Raw genomic sequence first — 18,026 nt, 5'->3', positions numbered from 1 at the left:
GGTTTTTTAAAAAAATAATAATAATTGAAGCTGTAAAGCAAATAAAGATTAAAGTGTCCTTGCTGTTTTCTGTGAAGACTAGTTTAAGACACAGAAACGCAAGCAATCTACCCACCACAGACCCACAAGACTAACATAAATAGGAAAAAATAATAGGCCAGTTCTAAAAGGCCACTCACTATCTCAGCACAGGCTTCCAGGTGTACATGAAAAACCTTTCATCATCATCATCATCATCATCATCATCATCATCATCATATATTTGTACCCTGCCCCATCTGGCTGGGTTTCCCCAGCCACTCTGGGCGGCTTCCAACAAAGACCAAAAATACACTAAAATGTCACACACTAAAAACTTCCCTGAACCTGAGCCTTCAGATGTTTTCTGAAAGTCAGGTAGTTGTTTATCTCTTTGACATCTGATAGGAAGGCGTTTGGAAAACAAACCTTTTGTACACAGTGGCTCTATATGCAAATCTATCCCCTCTGTTGAAATGAATATGGTCTTGAGTATCCTCAAGAGAAATATGCTGTCTATACGATCATGTCCACACTAAACATGAGAGTAATTCTTCACAATGATAAACTCTACACAAGAAACACATAAGACAATTCCAATACATTTCCACATTTTTTTGGATAAAACATGTCAAAGACACATCAAACACAACAAATCAGAACCATTTGTAGGAATGGTCCTAGCAAAAGCCTGCATTCTGAGGAAAAAATATTTTTGGAGGGGTTAGATAAATCCTTTGATCCAAAAAGATAGCACAGGCACATATTTAAGAAACCTACGAAATGCCTGTTTGAAGAGCATGTTACTTTAAAACATAGGGGGGCTGCTCTCCAGTCTACCTTGGTTTACAACCAGGGAGGGGAGCCAGTGTGGCCCTCCAGCTGTTCTTGGACTACAATTCCCATGATCTCTGATCACTGGCCTGCTGGATGGAGTAAATGGTAGTTGGAGTCCAACAACATTAGGAGGGCCATAGGCTCTCTAGCCCTCATCTACAACCTGGCAGTGATGGTTGGCCTGCTAGGTATTGAGCGACATTAAATATTCCTCATTTGAGGAGACAATTCTCAGTGGCTAGGTTAAATATTTTCCCACCAGGAGTTATGATTTACGTGTCCTCTCTTTTTTCCACCATGTGAACCTGACCAGTGAGGATGCCAAAGCTGGATGCTCCAAGCCCAGACCATATGGCTTTAGCAAGCCATCTATGTGTTTCCATACAAATAACTGAGAAACGCTTATCATTTTTGAAACTAAGTTGTGCTGCCTGTCTTTTCTTGCTGCTGAATGGGAAAGCACATGAATTTGACCTTTGAAGAGTTTGTAAGCAAACCATTTCTAACTTACCAAATGTGTGGTCTTTCTATACTAAAGGAAGTGGATAACTTTGGAAGCAACTTAGAGGGGGATATTTTAAAGATCTGAAAGCCTATATTTCCATGCTTTACATTGCTGTATGTTTTGTGATTTTAAATCTCTGCTAGGGCTCTCTCACCAAAGAGTACAGTGGTACCTCGGGTTAAGAACTTAATTCGTTCTGGAGGTCCATTCTCAACCTGAAACTGTTCTTAACCTGAGGGACCACTTTAGCTAATGGAGCCTCCTGCTGCCGCCGTGCAATTTCTGTTCTCATCCTGAAGCAAAGTTCTTAACCCAAGGTACTAGAGAGCCAGTGTGGTGTAGTGCTTAAGAGCGATAGACTCGTAATCTGGTGAACCGGGTTTGCATCTCCGCTCCTCCACATGCAGCTGCTGGGTGACCTTGGGCCAGTCACACTTCTTTGAAGTCTCTCAGCCTCACTCACCTCACAGAGTGTTTGTTGTGGGGGAGGAAGGGAAAGGAGAATGTTAGCCGCTTTGAGACTCCTTCGAGTAGTGATAAAGCGGGATATCAAATCCAAACTCTTCTACTATTTCTGGGTTAGTGGAGTCTGTAACCTGAAGCGTCTGTAACCTGAGGTACCACTGTACTTGTTCCAAACGTGGATCTGGGCACCCAGAGAATTACCCTTTTATTCTTTACCCAAATACAACCAACCAACAGCAGAAGCAAGCCTTAAAATCCCAGAAAGTTTTGCATATTGTATTGCCTTGTTTTGCTTTGGCTGTGATTGACTTCAGAAGTGACTCTAGCTTTGGCTGAGGTTGGCTTCAGGAGCTAGCTTCCTGGCAGGATTCCCCCCCTTGTCTATAAGGAGGGAGGGTGGAGGTGGTGGGGAGGTGAATAAGGTTACAGGTGTACCAATGGAGCCAGCCCTATGCTCCTAACTGTGTCTGTTCACACAGGGCTGACATCCCTACAGCCTGCTCACCCACCCCAGTATATAGCAGTGATGCTATTGCTGCTCCATCCAAAAGGGCAAGCCACTTTTGTTGTTTTGATGACTAGGGTTGCCATATTTCAAAAAGTGAAAATTGGGCACAAAAGATATTGAGCTTTCCCCCCCTTTTTTTCAAAACTACAAAAAACCCAAAAACATTTTAGAGCTCTTTTGTGCCGGGGGAAATTGGCAAAAACGACACTGCCGACATGGCTTGCCCTACATCTGTATTTTCCTGGACAGTTTCCCGATTTCCGCCCGGACACTGCTTCTGACTGCAGTATTCTGGGTATGCCCAGGAAATTCTGGATGTATGGCAACCCTACTACTCTCTTTGGCATATTAACCATCATTGTTAGTTATTTTAGCAAATGTATATTTTATAGTTTCCTTTTGTTGCAACAGATCTTCCTGTAAACCTCTTTGATTGATATATTAATAGACAAACACAATATACAATATCAAATAAGCTCAGTTATAAGCGGAACTGTTTATTTTAATTGTATGTTGCTCTAAATAGCACTGAGAGATAACAGAAAAAGCTGTAAGTATCCTAACAACAAGATTTCTTAATGTTTTGTCAGTTCAGTAAAAAATATACAACACTGCTTAAAACATAGCTGTGATGCCTTTGACAGCCTACCGGCCTTTGTTTGTTTTTCACAAGGGTGTAAACTCTTCAGCCTTTCCAAAATGGAGCCTAGCTCTATGTGAATATTTCATCTGTCAAAGCCAAGGCCCAGAATGTGGCAGCCTTGAGGTTTCTCTCCAGATCTAGTATCCTCAGGAGGGTGCGAGTCTGTATTTCTTCCATGGGCTCCTGCCAGAAATCTCCGTTGGGGGGTGAACAGAGGCTGGCTGAAACCTACTATGTTTCATTATTTCCTCTCTCTTAACCAAAGAGGTTGAGAGAGATTTCCTGTTAAGTTGGTGACAGGCTGCGGTGTGTTAGTAAAATGCTATGCTAGAAGTGCCATTCAGACATGGAAATTAGTTGTCCTTGATGCATTCTTGCATGATTGAAACCACGTATTTTTGAAGTGATCTACCGAGAAGCTTAAGGGTCGGGGTTTTTTTTTAACAAAGAAAAGAAAACGAAGGAAAGGAAAGGGGAGGGGGATTTGTATTTCTGAGCCCAGCTCCAAAGCTGCTGCAGTTAGATACATCCACTGACACTTGCCACATATTCACATTCTGAAAGAAGCTTAAACTGAAGTCTTCATTCAGGTATTGCTACCACTTCACTAAGAGAACTTCCTGGACACAGTCCTACTTCAAGAGCTATGACTTAACAATACTGAAAAAGTCTAAGGTCAAAAGGCAGGCATGCACCTTGCTTATTGGGAGAACAGTATACAGTGGTACCTCGGGTTACATACGCTTCGGGTTACATACGCTTCAGGTTACAGACTCCGCTAACCCAGAAGTATTACCTCGGGTTAAGAATTTTGCTTCAGGATGAGAACAGAAATCGCGCTCTGGCGGCGCGGCGGCAGCGGCAGGCCTCATTAGCTAAAGTGGTGCTTCAGGTTAAAAACAGTTTCAGGTTAAGAACAGACCTCCAGAACGAATTAAGTTCTTAACCCGAGGTACCACTGTATTATAAACTGAGAACTGAAAATGTGGCCCTAGTACCAGGCCTCTGTTTTCTAGGCTGACTCAGAGAAAGGACCCCTGATTGTGTAGAGTACAACTACCCAGTGGGCTTTGACTGACCCACTTCAGGGACAAACTAGATGTGATGTGGGGATTCTGTGATTAGGGACCCCCTTGTCTTTTTTAAAATATTTTTTATTAAAGATTTCAATGAAATACAAAAGAATGTGCAATCTCTCTTTTTGCTGTTCAGATTATAAAGCCTTGGTTACATTCAGGGTAAGGCAATATGGTATCCAGAGGTAGGGGGAGGGAATAGAGGGGAGAAGGTGGGTGATAAACTTAATAATAGCAGTCAGTGCTTTCTTTCTTAAAAAAATGTTTTGGGCTACTCTCATTTTCCTACACATATTGAAATACTGCCCCAAAATGAGGCCAAACTTAGATTCACAAAATGTTTAGGGGTATGCGTACCCCTGCGTCCCCCCAGAAAAAAAAAGCAGTGGCAGCAGCAACATTTGTGTCCACTTGATTTAGATTGGAGGCACAGAGTGAGAAGAGGTGCATTTTAATTCTTTGCCCTCAAATCTGTTCCCTAGTGAGAATATCTCTGCCCACTGCAGAGAAGAAAAAAATCCACGGTAATCCCATTGCAAGTTTGGTGATTGATGCACGCTGCACTTGCATACTAACAGATCTATCTCTGCATGTATTCTTGGGCAATGAGCATTGAATCCCAAGTATTAATTCCTCCCTGTTAACGGGACTGTGTAAGGCATAAGGCTGTGCTTGTTGTAAGCAGATAGGGTCCCCAGGCAACCATGCAGGGACTGAGCGATGGGGAAGAAGCAAATGTGGGGTTTTTTTTGCCTTGCCTCTGGCAACTCAAACAGGGTTGCCGGCAGACTTCCTCCGCACTGGCCATGCTGGGCCTGCTCCTTTTCTTTCCATGGCCTGAGGAAAATCGTCAGTGAATGCTGAACGAACAGCAAGGAATAAGATGCTTTTGATCCAAAAGGAGCATTGCTCTGTGCTTTGCAGGTTTAAGTACAGTGGTACCCCAGGTTACAAATGCCTCAGGTTACAAACTCCGCTAACTTGGAAGAGTTACCTCGAGTTGAGAACTTTGCCCCAGGATGAGAACGGAAATTGTGTGCCGGCGGCGCAGCGGCAGCAAGAGACCCCATTAGCAAAAGCACGCCTCTAGTTAAGAATAGTTTCAGGTTAAGAACGGACCTCTGGAATGAATTAAGTTCGTAACTAGAGGTACCACTATACTTGTTCCACAGCAGTTTCTAAATTAAGCTGCATGCTGAGAGAAGCTCCCCAAGTTTGGTAGTTTATATTTCACAGGACATGAAAGCCACAGTTAGAAAAGCCAGGCATTCTGAAATATATTTCATTAGCAGCATCAAATGAAATATACACCCATGAGCAGGTATTTCTCTCTCTCTCGTAGTAGTAGAAGAAGAAGAGTTTGGATTTGATATCCCGCTTTATCACTACCTGAAGGAGTCTCAAAGCGGCTAACATTCTCCTTTCCCTTCCTCCCCCACAACAAACACTCTGTGAGGTGAGTGGGGATGAGAGACTTCAAAGAAGTGTGACTGGCCCAAGGTCACCCAGCAGCTGCATGTGGAGGAGCAGAGACGCGAACCCGGTTCACCAGATTACGAGTCTACCGCTCTTAACCACTACACCACACTGGCTCTACCACACACCACCACACTAGCATTTCATTAAGATCCCAGCCAGGGTTGTTTGGGGCCGAAAATCAACAGTGCGTCATTCTTTGGATATCGTTGTCAGCTGTAGATTATCTTAGTCCCAGGGCCAGTCCAAAGCATTTTGCAAAAGACGCAATGGTGCCTCTTCCCCTTCCATGTACAGAAGCTGAACAGACTGGCAGCCAAATCTTCAATCAGGATCCTTCACCGTACTTGAGGGCAGCTAGCTGGATTTGAGGGTGGCAGGCAGGCTGTGTAGCACACATGGATTTATCCGCAAACTTACATCTCATCCCCTTTCCGCATGCTGCTATCTCTCATCATCCTCACAAGGCAATTAGGCCTGGGCGGGTGTCCCCAACTGAAAAGTCTTCTTCTGAAAAAAACAAACAAAACCTTGGCATGTGAAGGGAATTCCAAGGGCAACTAAAGAGGGGAGGGTTAATCCTTCGAAGAAACCAAGCCTTTGATCTAGCCATTTCATATCAACTATGCAATCACATCCCAGTTAGGCTAGACACAATGCACAGTGCACTCACCTCTCCTCTCCTCTCAGCCAGCTCTCCCACCTGTCTGCCTTCTTACAACCAGTCCAGAGGATAGCCTTGGCTGTAAGCTGTCAGGCCTGGGGAATTCTCTTCCTCCCCTCCCAATGCTTTCAAGGAGCTGGGAAGAAACAATAAAGCTTTTAATTAGGCTTTATTCAGTCACTGTGGTGAGAGACAAAGAATTCCAGTCTTCCCTCCATAATGGATTTGCTCACTCTGGATCCTCCTCCTTCCCCAACAGCATTGGCCTCTATGGAAGCCTCCCATTGCCAAATGTCACTGCGGACGTTGCTCTTGTACCCTCAATGACTGTCATGTCCTAGGGGACGGAGGATCCTCTATGTTGTCTATTGAAGTGTTTGCTGGCTACTCTCTCACTTCCCTTATTTCTCCTAACTCAGCATAGCTTGGCTGCTTGCCCGTCTCTGTCTCATTATCACCCTCATAGCTTGGCTGCAATTCAATACTGTCTCTTCCCTGTCAGCTATAGGAGAAGTGGGGCAAGTGGGGGGGGGGGAATCCCCACCATGCCTCTGCCTCTTCATTCCAGTCCTTGACATAAGCTTCCTCTTCCTCACTCTCAGTTTTGTATTTGTAAAATTCAGAAAGGAGGAGGAAGAGGACTCTGCCTGTTATTGGCTCTGGCGCCACCTACTGTTGGCTTCCTTGTCTTCTGCCCTACCAGTCCCAATGGACACGATATGACCATGTATAAGACAATGGACAAGGAGCCATTTCAGAAGAGGTCATCCTCCTTTGTGCTCATGCGGTCATCATCTTAAAACAAACTTTCCCCTTCCTAAGTGTTGTTTTATTAATGCTCAGATTTATGGAGATTTAAGCAATCAATCTCTCAATTGATTAAAATTCATACTGTTCATCAACTATAGTTTCTTTAATTGCATGAAAGCCCTGCTTTCTTGCAAATATGAAGAAATACAGGCATTACAATCCATTAAAACTGCCTCCCCCCACCCAGCTACATCTTGATGAATTTGCGCAGATGGCACAACATTGCAAATGTAGTTCATTATTAAAAATTGCCACAGAAGGATGCCCTTAAAAACGCGCGCGCGCACACACACACACACACACACACACAGAACAAGGACTTCATTTCCTGAAAAGTCTGGGGAAGAAAACCGGGAACAGAAAGTCTTACATGAACATAGCTGTCATTGTTTACAGTCCTGGCAACATCTCTCTACCAAACTGGCACCAATAGCAGCTTTCTTCAGATGTTATTAAATTGAAAGCATGCAGAAGGTGTGGGGCTGTGCACCCTGCGCCTGTTCTCGCTGTGTTTAGCCACAAGGTTAAAAGTAGTCTTGTAAGCATGTGCGTAAACACACAAGGTTCCCCACAATCAGGAACCCTCTTGTGACAGGTTTCCAACTGCAGGGAGACATAAACCTTTGCAGGTGGCACATCCTTTGCTAGGTCGGAGCTGGTCGGGGGAACTGGTGAGCAAGACCCTGAACTTCCTAAGATTATAAGAAGAGCCTGCTGAATTGGCCAATGCCCTAACCAGTCTAGCATGCTGTTCTCACAGCCAGGAGGGATGCTGCTCCTTGCTTCAGCAGTGTTGTGTTTTTTTTAAAAAAAAAGTTGTTAAGAAAGGAAGGAAAAGAAAGAAAAACAGAGAGGAGATGTCTCTGCTGTCCTGAATTTCAGAACACACTGGTCCCACGCTGGAATCTTGTTTGTTAGCTGCCAAAAAGGATGGTGCAATTATCTCCCCCTTTCAAATCAACAAAAGCATTCTCAAAAGGTACTTTGGCCCAGGAGTAGTTTAAACTGACCATACTTCCCAGATTCATCAGGGAACTCTCGCTAGTTTAACAGTAGAAGCAGATCTTTCTGATCTTCTTATAGCTGCACTAGAGAAGGAATGGGAAGAGAAACCACATAAGTGTGAGATTCATGCACTCTTGTTTTTATTCTGATAATTATTTTAGGATATATTTTAATTGATTGCCTGATTTTATGTTAATGTGTTAAACATTTGATGTTAGCTGCTCTGAGCCTGGTTTTCGCTGGGAAGTGCAGGGTATAAATAAAAATTATTATTATTAATATTATTATTATTATTATTATTATTATTATTATTATTATTATTATTATTTAGCATTATGGCTGAAGTGGACCGCTGATGGAGCAAGCATCGCTTTGATGGAGTCAAAGACAACTATGAGCATTGTGACATCTCAGCATATGCCTTATCACTTTCTATAGATTTATTTCTTGTAAACTGCTAATACTTAAGCATCTTCTCCTACCTATAAGATTTTTATTTTATGCCCTTCTGTTGTCTTGATCTTCTTAAATTCCATTTCAATTCACTTTGGGATGAAAAAAGACCCTCCTCCCTTTCTTCCAGGGACAGCTCCACCTTCCAAAATACATTGCAACGTTACCAGAAATTTGCATGGAATCGTGATGAACTGCATCATAAAAAGAACAACTGGGACGAACCCCATGCCAAATGTAATGTATTCAATGATTCAGATTCTCTGTTAACGTTTCTTGTACTTCTTTCAAAATTCCTGGGGGGAATGGAAAACAAAAAGAGCAGAGGCAGAGGAAGAATCAATAGCACGAAAATTCACTTCTAATCTAAAATGACAGGTTGACAGCAATTGCATTCAACATGAATTGCAAATTCACTGGAGAAGGAGGATCTTAATCTGATCATTTATATCATAGATCATCCTATAATGCAGTGTCTTATGTGCGCTAATAGCTTTTATATTGTCTTAAATGCCCCGGTAGCCTATTTGGGTTATGTGCAACAACCTACATATATTTATTTATGTGGCGGACTAAAGAAGTCTTAGGGTGAGGTAGAGAAATATTTCTTGGGCAGAAGTCTCCCCTCGCTTCTTACTTTGTTAGAAAGAGTAGTGAATTAATGCCTATGCTGAAAAAATCTGGATGTCATTTGGCTATGGATATAAATTGGGCATTTCATGACAGTAAATCCTCTTACACAAAAACTAATCATTCAGGGTTCCTGATCACATGCATGGTCCCATGCTTTGGGCAAGGTCCATTGCTCAGTAGGAGAGCCTCTGCTCGGCATGCAGATGCTTCCTGGCTCAATCCCCAGCATCTCTAAATAGGGCTTGGAGAGGCTCCTGCCCGGAACCCTAGAGAACAAAGAAAGGTAAGCTAAAGGACCCTTAGATGGTTGGCGCTGTGGTCTGAACCACTGAGCCTCTTGGGCTTGCTGATTGGAAGGTTGGTGGTTCGAATCTCCACGACGGGGTGAGCTCCTGTTGGTCTGTCCCAGCTCCTGCCAACCTAGCAGTTCAAAAGCATGCCTAGAGAACTACTGCCAAGCAGTGTAGGCAAGTTGGACAAATAGTCTGAATCAGCATACGGCAATTTTCTATACAGTCGTGCCTTGGTTTTTGAACAGCTTAGTTGTCGAACATTTTGGCTCCTGAATGCCGTGAACCTGGAAGGGACTGTTCCGGTTTGCAAACTATTTTTGGAAGCCGAATGTCCAAGGGGACTTCCACGGCTTCCAGTTGGCTGTAGGAGGTTCCTGAAGCTGCACTTTGGTTTCCAAATGTTTTGGAAGTTGATCAGACTTCCAGAATGGATTCTGTTCAACTTCCAAGGTAAGGCTATATTCCTGTAGTCTGAGGAAAATTGACTCTTTGGGTGCCATAAACGGAGCATAAGAAATGGGTACAAGTTTGTGGTAGGATCCTAGATCATAAAGTATAAAATATGTTTGGCTAAGGAGACGGTTTGTTGTCCAGCCTCAGCTCTTTTCTAAACCCATCTAAATCTAACATCAAGGAAACCCACTTCTAGCTTCATCTCAGTGGGCTGCAGTAATGGGGCTTAGCACCGATTTTTTTTCCTGCATGGCTATGAAATCTTGCCTATTACAGTGATTCAGAACTTTATTCCCAGTTAAAATAGGACCATAAATTATAATGTTAGTGCTTTAAAAATAAATAAAAAAAATCCTGCCTATTCTGGCTGCCCCTGACTGAATCCTTGGATACGGATCACAAGCTCTGGTACTTGGAATAATTTTTGCTTCTGTGGCTGGCAGGTCAGAAGAAAATTCATCAGTCAATTCATTACGGTAGCGGTAATGCTGTCTCTTCCATAGAAGCGTAAGCACTCACTCTGTGCAGTCTCCTGTCCCTGGAAGCAGCTGTTGTATTATATGGAGGTGTATAGTAATGTTTCTGTCAGAGGCATCAATTGACCTTCAACAATAGTGATTCTTCCATATAAAATTTCCCCGGGATTGCTTTGCTGTTTTCTTTCACACACACTTTATGACACTAATAACACTTGCTCTACGGGAAGGGTGTACTTTGATTCCCCTCTTTGTTTAAAACGTCGAAAACAAGATGGTGTTGGGAGGCTCGCTGACTTTCAAAATTATGCTGATGACTGTGCCAAGTCAGAGGCGCAAGCTTCCAGCCGTTCCACCAACCTTGAAAGGGTAATAAAAGCATTTATGAATGCTGGTGATTTTTAATGGCAACATTTTTCTGACGACCTCCAGTGCCTGGGACAATATAAGGCTGTTTAGCTCATTATGAACTCTCAAAACACATTACACACAAAAGAAATTAAGAAAGCCATAAGCCCACGGATTCAAAGAAGGTTTTCAATATCTAAAAATAAAAGCAGTATAGCTATAAAATTTAATACCCCACCGAGCATGAGAGAGGGCTGCTATCATCTGTGCTGCTCTTTCTTGCACCACAGTTTGTCTCGTAGTTGTGGCTGTTATTTTCATTTTAAAGGTGTGTGTGTGTGTGTGTGTGTGTGTGTGTGTGTGTGTTTTAATATCCTTATTTGTATTTTTCTTTTCTGTATAAAACATTTATTGGAGCTACTTTATATACAGGCTCAGCTGGGGTTCAGATCCAAATGAATACGATGGTGTGTCTTGAACTCATGAAATGGCAATGGAACTGCTCCCAAATTTGAAAAAAAATAAAACATTTCTGGAAAAATAAATAGCATACAGAAAACCCATAAAAATTGTGATACTGTAAATAAGTAACCTGGCACACATACCCTCATTGCATATGCAAAGTATGATGACTTCCTGGCATTCACATGCCCACTTCTTTTGTTTTGTGATCTCCCTTTCATAGCCTTTTGTTGAGTTTGTTTTCTTTGGAACATACATATGTCCCAGTTTAAAAAGAAAATACTAGAGAAGATCAAGGATCATCCTATTGCCTTCTTCATGGATGTGCTATTATGGTTCCTGTGGTGGTGGATTCCTATAGGTTAGGCTGGAAGGCAGGAAGACCAGGAATATGGGGAACCAGATCGAATGACAGCCAGAGCCAACTAATTCTGGTTTCATCCCAATTTCCGCTCTCCACTGAATTCTACAAGGGCAACACTGACACTTAGAAGAAGGAAGCAGACAGGCAGTGCCACCTTCCATACTGGTCATAAGTAAGAAATAAAGCAGGTGGGAGGTGTTTCAGAGCAGGCTGAGTTGGTGGGGCAGTGCCTTATTTGCCTTAATAGACCAGACTCCATTATGTAGCTTTCACAGCTGACCAAAGCTGAGTAGTGTCTTACAGGTGTCACAGTCTGGTTCACAGGCAATCGAACCCCAGCTGGGGATGTCGGGACCGGGGGCAAGATGGTGGGGTGGGAGCAGGAACAGGAGTCCAGAAGCCAGGAGTCAGGAAGCCAAGAGTCCGAGGGTCAGGAAACAAGGAGTCACGAAGTCAAGGGTCCGAGGATCAAGTAGCAAGGAGTCAAGGAGCCAAATGCAGCAAGGCAGGGAACATGCTGCTGTGGCAAAGAGCCAAAGGGAAACACTGACCTTATATCCCTTCCTGGCTCTTGCCACCAGGTGCTGTGAGCTACCAATCGGCCTCACCTGTGTGGCCACACCTTGCCTCTTCAGAACAAACTTAGGAAGGCCCCAGTCCTGCAAAGTCCTACTGGTCACAGGGCCTGGCTCCTGCACGCAATCCTAACAACGGCTGGTATCTCACACCCAACGATACTCAGCAATAAGTTCTGACAAGCAATGCCAGGAACTGGCTGAACACTGAGGAGCGGTGGCTGGATGCTGATGAGTGGGCACCAGGAGAAGGGAGGTTGGAGAGTGACTTAGAAGAAGGAATCAGTGATCTGGGAGAGCCTGGAACAGCCAGGAGATTATAGCCAGAGGCAGGTGAAGCTGCAGGATTGGAGAGTGAGGAACAGGTGCAGGCTGGTGCAGAGTCAAGGTCTTCCACACCTCCTCCTCCTCCTACCTCTCCTGCTCTACTGTCTCCCAGGACCAGGCAAGAATTGAAGAGGGAGGAGCAGAAGCAGTTTACATGCAGATATAGTCTTCACCTGCTTGCACGCAGCTCTGCTGTGGAAGATACGTAAGCTGAAGTCAGGGGTGGGGCTTCTCTGGTGCCTCAACTGCCCCATCAGCTGCACACCTAGGAGTGGCAGAGAGATATACGACTGACAGACATGCCTTTTCCTAACTTGTAAGTGTACTTTTGAAAAAATGAAGGTGTCAATTCCTCACTCTGGGCATTCCTTGCCTGACAGCTGTGACAGGCAATGGACTATGTATGCAAAGTAACAAGCCCTTGCTCTCCTGGCGAAGTTTTTTTTTAAGCCAGTGTGTGGCTGGGAGGGTTGGCAGGCTTGCTTGAATCATATCGAGCTGGGGTGGAGAACCTGTGGCCCTACCAATGTTATTGAACTAGAACTCGGATCTTTCAACAGTGTAGTGGATGCAAGTTGGAGTTCATCTCCATCTACAGGGCCACAGGTTCCCCACCGCTATTGCTCAGCTGCTCTGCCATACTCCTGCTTTGTGCTATCATCATCATCATCATCCCTGCTTTTCCCCTGATGGGACTTGGTGTGGCTTCATAACATATGCTCGGGACAAACAAGGGTGACAGGCCTCAATGCCTTTCTTATGATCTTCCCAGACACACCTGGCTGGCTACTGTTGTAAAAGAGGATTGCCTATGTTCCACAGCAATAGGTGAATCTACACAAACATGACTGGCATTAAATTTTCCTCAGTTAAGATTGGCTGTGGACCCATACATTCAAGTAGTTGTCATACCATTCCTGTTGCATATGACTTGATTCACTTGTTTGAATCAGCAAGAGATTATTATATTGTCCCAAATATTATAAAGTCCTGAATTAGATCCCTCTTAATTGGCCTGATATCCTCCCCATATCAGCTACTCCTGTTATTCTTGTACTTCAATAAATAATTGCCTTTCTGAAATGTAAACTTGATTTACAATGAATTTGAAAGGACCTATATCATACTCATGATAAATAAAGATGTCTCCCTAGCCCACCCAGTCACCCGGCTAGTACAAAAGATATGTGTGGCAAAGACATTTTGAGCTATCCCGGTGATGTGTTCAAATGAAAGCACTGCTCTGTCAACACATAATAGCTCTCTCTTCCTACTTCCTTCCCTCTTAATGACAGGGTCACCTAGCTTAATTGTGTACCCCTATTTCTTTCTAATAAGTAGCCTCTGAAAGGAATTAATGATCAAACATACTCTCAAGCTAATGGAAATGAAACATTGGCTCAAGAGCATGTGGGTGCTTAGATAACTTTTGAAGCAGGCTAGAAAAAGCAAACCACCACATGTAGCTCATTTTGTAAGCCAATTTGCCCACAGATTGTCTTTGTAATGTGTTTCTTGCTTCAGTTGACAAAAATGGTAATTTTGACCCCTTCATGCATCGTTACACTTGCTGCAGGTTTCGTCCAAAATTGGGATGCAGGGGCAATGCTCTCTCGCCAAGAACAGAATGACAGTGTTGTTTCTGCATATGCTTTACATGTGGTCAAGTATTAGGGTTACACTGGCCAATGGGCTAATTAGTATCTTCCTACAGATCCAAAAGATGAGGCTTCCTTCTTTACCAACATGTGTCTTAAATGCAACTGGAAGTTATTTTGGACAAGCCCCACTTTAGCGTGGGGAAAACAGAAGAAGAACAGAATAGTCCTCTTATTTTTTTGCAACGGAGCTTCCTTAGAAGGACTTCTGAGGAACCCCCATTGCAAAAATAATCAGGACTTCCTCATGTTCTTAGGATTGTATTCCACAACATTACATGCACCTCCAAACCACACTTATAAAACACATTGTTCTGCCCACTGGCCCACCCAAGGTCTGTGCATTCAGCAGATGATGTGACTGGGACGCTTCAAACTTTCATATGTTCCTTGACTCTGCAGACATAGCCCATGTGTTTACCTAGAGCTCTGTTCATACCTTCTATAGCATATGCCTCTGTGGTGGTGGTGCTCCTTCCTCCATGCTTTCAGCAAACATGGTTTGAAGGCAGAAATAGGCTTATGCCTTTATCCCTTTGCCACGGCATCTAATTCCAATTCTGATTCTCCAGCAGGATAGCAGTGAACAAATAGGAGATAGAGGATTAGCTCCTCAATGGCATCAAGCAGCAATTCCTTCTTCATGTCACTATGACTAGGCCAAAGCCTTCCTAAGTTTCAGGAGTTGGGTATGCAGCTTCTTTTGAAGTCTTTCTGATCCCTGCACTCCAGAAATATTGAGGGCTTTAGCCCTTGAATTATTTTGTGGATGTTTTTTTGTTGGTGGTAATCTCTGTCTTTGGCCTAGTATAGGAGCACTTGGGGAAAATGTACCTGCCTGTCCCCAGAGTATATCCTGTGCTCCATTTGCACAACAACCAGGAAAACAGACAATGCTGTCATTCAAAATAAGTTGCATGCGTTTACACTTAGAGCGTTTTTAACATGGCAAAGGCCATAGAAGGATGGATTGATAGCTGCTGGTGATTGACTGCTCTCCCAGCCTCTGTGCCATTTGCTAAATGATAGGCATGAGTTATTACTCATCCTCATTATTCATGCCAAAAGGACCCAGTATTATAACTCATCATCAAGTGAACTCAGCATGAGCAACATCATAAATCTGCAGGAAAATAAGATTGATGATCAGTGTACGTTTATTTTGCTCCGTAATTTATGTGTGATGCATTTTGTCAGGGCAAATGATCATTTTCTAATCCCAAAGCCATCCTGTTTGCTTGCTATAAGCCTATAACCAATCAATATTATTAAAAATGAGGGCACTTGAGCCTGTGAGTGATAACTCATAATGCTGCAAGTGACAGACTTTCACTAAAGAAGCTCTCCAGTTGGTACTGCAGCCGTAATGACTGCTTTAATGGTGGCTGTCAAGGTGCCACTAAATTTCTTCCCAGCTATCACCACTGCCTTCTAGTTATAGGAAAATCCTGGAACTGTTGACTTGAGAGACAGTCATTATGAAAGAAATATTATGTGCCTGGCTGCTAGCCTCATGCTGTGTGTTACAAGGAAGGGTTAATAAATGGCAAGGAATCATCACTTTTTTCCACACTGAAAGGACATGAAGACTCCTTGCATGCTCTAATTATACAGAGCTTTGAAAGAAACAACTGAGACTATTACCCATCTCTTAGAGGATGCAATGACAAATAGAAACTCAAAAAACTTACTCAAATATCCATAGAAGAAGGTGGTGGATTGTGGGAGGGGTATCTTTTGCTGCAGGGAACAATCTGCTTTAATTTGCATGATTGTGTTGCACTAAGTTTTTAAAGGGCCAGAAGTCCTTTCCTGCCAAATGACAGTGAGCATATGAAGGACAAATACCCATATGACATCTCTTTATTCCCAACATTTAGGTTTTTAATTAGCTGCCCTCTAGATCTTAAAACATATCCAGTACTTCCCATGAACATTGTGATAAAGAAATGTAGACTTCTATCTGTTATGGAAAAACAGGCTCATTGGTTCCTTTCCCCCAGTGTAACCATGTGACACCACACTTTCTGAGAACAGGACTTTAGGGTTCAGCAATTTATATATTCATTTATTATATTTCTACCCTAACCTTGGTTGTGAATGATCCCAGGGCATGTTACAGTATCATACAATCAACTGGCTGATACAGTAATAATAGTTACATACAATTCACAAAACAACCAGAGCAGATAAAATACTATAATTAACAGACAGTATTAAAAAGAGACCATAAAACTGCAAGAGAACTCTTCCCAGAACACTGACTAAGTTAACCCCCAGATACCTAGGTAAATAAATATATTTTAAGTTGCACAGAAAATAAAAAGTGTCAGCACCAACTGACATTCTATTGTTAGCCTAATGGATATTCTTCTCATCTGAAAGAAATTGCAAGCCTTTTTTTTGCAAAGGTCTGTAAAACAGTTAGAAGGCTATCAATAGCAATCAGTCATTATTGCTAATGGATGAAGAAGCAAGCTGTGAACTGCCTTCCCTTAGAGAAGCAGAAATCTATAAGTTGCTGATAATTACGAGAGGCCAGTGGAAATGAAGGCATTAATATATTTGGCAAGGCTCCCAGTTCCCAAGTTCACTTTTTAATCCAAAACGTTGACTGACTCACACACCTTAAGCATAAGTTTGTCTCAACTTTTGAGTTCAACTTGAGTGTGAAATGGTAAAAAAAGACATCAAAATGACCCAAAATGCAAAGTTCACTGTCTTGCTGAGAATTTTTTTTAGGCCCTGTGTATCTTCAAAAGAAAAGTTAACGGACTGCACCACTGAATGCATATTATACAGCAATCTGCATATTGTACATTGTAATAATAATAATATAATATAATATAATATAATATAATATAATATAATATAATATAATATAATATAATATAATATAATATAATATAATATAATATAATATAATATAATATAGTGGTGTTAATGTCATATAGTCACCATGAAAACAACAGTGTAATGCAGATTTGGCTCAGTGACTAGCTTGATCAGGGACTTAACAGCCTAGGCCCAGTATATGTCATGGAGCATCTTCTCAAGAACCTCCTTTGTGAAGTTTTGCAGGAGGCCTTGCTCAGGCTCAAGAAAAATTTGGATTTGATATCCCGCTTTATCACTACCCGAAGGAGTCCCAAAGCGGCAAACATTTTCCTTTCCCTTCCTCCCCCACAACACTCTGTGAGGTGAGTGGGGCTGAGAGACTTCAGAGAAGTGTGACTAGCCCAAGGTCACCCAGCAGCTGCATGTGGAGGAGCAGAGAGGCGAACCCGGTTCACCAGTTTACGAGTCTACCGCTCTTAACCACTACACCACACTGGCTCTCAGTGTGGCTCTCAACCAGCATGCACATATTTTTCTTTTTTTAATGGTGGCATGAGAGCTGTCTTAAGCCATCGAAAAGGGTGGTCTAACTCCAACACTATTTTAAAGGCTTGTTTTTCCTCTGCCAGACTTAGGCTGGCTAAGCCAACTTTTGCCCTGCTGCCAAACAGAGTTTGGATCCGGTGTAACTTGACACCAGGTTAACTTATACCCACTTGCCTTACATCGGCCATCTTCCCACATGAGTACAGGGTGGCAATCTGTATATTACTAAGACAGGCTTACAACAACATACATACAAAATACTGCATGAGAATGAATAACAGGGTCAATGAAAAGTCTCCCAATTAACCTCCCGATGGATGCAGAGGTGCTCCAAGTCATTGGGGAAATTGCTCCAGGCCATGCAGCAGTCATCACAGCCCTGCTGGTACTACTGCCTGCCACTGCTACCAGCAGACTGCCAGTTTGCCAGAGCCCATTCAAACCTGGCGTTGGCCCTCTCTCCGAGCCATTGACTCTAGTAGCTTCAGGCACACTCAAACACTGTCTTAAGCGACTCGAAAGGAGAGTCAGTGCCACTCATTGTACACAATGCTGAGCTACTAGATGGAACAATGGCCTAACTTTGGATGGAA

The 18,026-nt window shown here is 42.9% G+C and overlaps 1 long non-coding RNA gene across 1 annotated transcript; it reads right to left on the bottom strand.

Moving 5' to 3' along the window:
• Positions 1-5,402: 5,402 nt before the first annotated feature.
• Positions 5,403-17,342, bottom strand: LOC309532074. The gene is made up of 2 exons (XR_014219584.1): positions 17,184-17,342; positions 5,403-5,441 (listed from the first exon to the last, which is right to left on the bottom strand). It is a non-coding gene; the product is annotated as an uncharacterized lncRNA (long non-coding RNA).
• Positions 17,343-18,026: the final 684 nt, after the last annotated feature.

Source organism: Podarcis vaucheri (assembly GCF_965113315.1).
Source record: "Podarcis vaucheri genome assembly, chromosome: 5".
Lineage (NCBI taxonomy): Eukaryota > Metazoa > Chordata > Lepidosauria > Squamata > Lacertidae > Podarcis > Podarcis vaucheri.
Note: the sequence above shows the minus strand (reverse complement) of the source record. Positions and strands in the feature narration are given on the sequence as shown.